The sequence below is a fragment of the Tenrec ecaudatus genome, chromosome 2, assembly GCF_050624435.1.
Source record: "Tenrec ecaudatus isolate mTenEca1 chromosome 2, mTenEca1.hap1, whole genome shotgun sequence".
Lineage (NCBI taxonomy): Eukaryota > Metazoa > Chordata > Mammalia > Afrosoricida > Tenrecidae > Tenrec > Tenrec ecaudatus.
The window spans coordinates 98,472,019-98,473,408 of record NC_134531.1 but is presented as its reverse complement, the minus strand read 5'-3'; the positions used below and the strand labels follow the sequence as shown (position 1 = coordinate 98,473,408).

Genomic DNA, 1,390 nt, shown 5'->3' with positions numbered 1-1,390 from the left:
CAAGTGGTTTGATACGTTAAAGTTGATTTTAATTTACATTCACAAAAGTCAAACTTCTCCTCAAATTTGAGTACTGAGAAACTTTTATGAAACTGTGAGTACAATAATCACTATGCAGAGTATATAACAATTTGAAATTACCCAAGATTCTCCCTTTGTGCCCTTTTCTATAATTCAGAAATAAATCAAACAAAATATAAAAAAGCATCTTAGATTGTATTGATGAGAACAAAAATAAAACTTTCAAACCAAAAAAGAATTTAAAAACATCAGGGATAAAAACATAGCACTGAGGATCTGATGTCAGAGTCAGTTTCGTATTTTTTGAAGTAGGCAACTAAGCTATGAATCCTTCAAGTATCTCTAGCTCTCCTTTTGTTACCATTCTTTTTTTTTAATCAGGGGAGAGCGCGAACGCAGTCCCCCACTACCACAAATTATGCAGTCGAGTTTCCCACATTTGGGGAAATCGCAGGGGTCAGCACATCCAGAGTGCAATGGATAAGCCTCGCCCTGGGAAAACCACCTTCGTGATCATGGTATCTCCCCTGCCAGGTAAGTATTTGTTACCATTCTTGATGGTCAAGGTTAAATTAATATAAACTTATTTAAAGCAACAGGAGAAATTTTTTTTAAAGAGTGTCTATATGAAGGAGTACCCTCACCAAAACCAGAAAAAGCTACACTGGGCAGAGATTTCATAGTATGCATTTTTCCTGCTAAGTGAGCTGGTGTTGCCTGGGAAGGTTCTCTCTGGTCACAGTGTGAAATTTTGTTTCCTGTTCAGGAAAAATGCCACAGAAACTGTTGTGTTGTTGAATACAGCTTACAAGGGCAGTGCTATGGGAAAAACACACGTGGTTTTCTCACTTAAAAAAAAGGTGAGATGTTCGTTGATAACAAACCTTGTTGAGTCCACAGATGAAAATGTCAACTTATAGTGCATTTGGAGTTTGTTCTACCAGGTCAGGCTGTTAATCAAGCTTTCTATTTAGAGGTTCTGAAAAAATTGTATACTAGTGTACAACAAAAAAGGTCTGCTTTGTGGCTGACGGGGGACTGGTTTTGCCACTACGACAATGCACCTGCTCCCACAGCCATCTCAGAGTGCCAGTTTTTGGCAAAGAACAGCATGCCTCTCTTGCTCCATGCACCTGACTCACCTGACCTCACTTGATGCAACTTCTTTTGGTTTCCCCGAATGCAGAGGGACATGGAAGGATAGCGATTGGAGGATGTAGAAGAGGTGAAGCGAAAAACAAGGGAATTTCTATCAGCCATCCAAACAGATGAGTTTGAAAAATGTTTCCAAGAATGGAATCGTAGATTTGACAAATGTATTACATTAATGGAGAGTACTTTGAAGGTGATAGGTTGTTTTGTAAAAAAA

At 38.6% G+C, this 1,390-nt stretch overlaps 1 non-coding gene across 1 annotated transcript; it reads right to left on the bottom strand.

The window, feature by feature from the left end:
- Positions 1-399: 399 nt before the first annotated feature.
- LOC142441888 (U1 spliceosomal RNA) lies at positions 400-563 on the bottom strand. The gene has a single exon (XR_012783176.1). It is a non-coding gene; the product is annotated as a U1 spliceosomal RNA (small nuclear RNA).
- Positions 564-1,390: the final 827 nt, after the last annotated feature.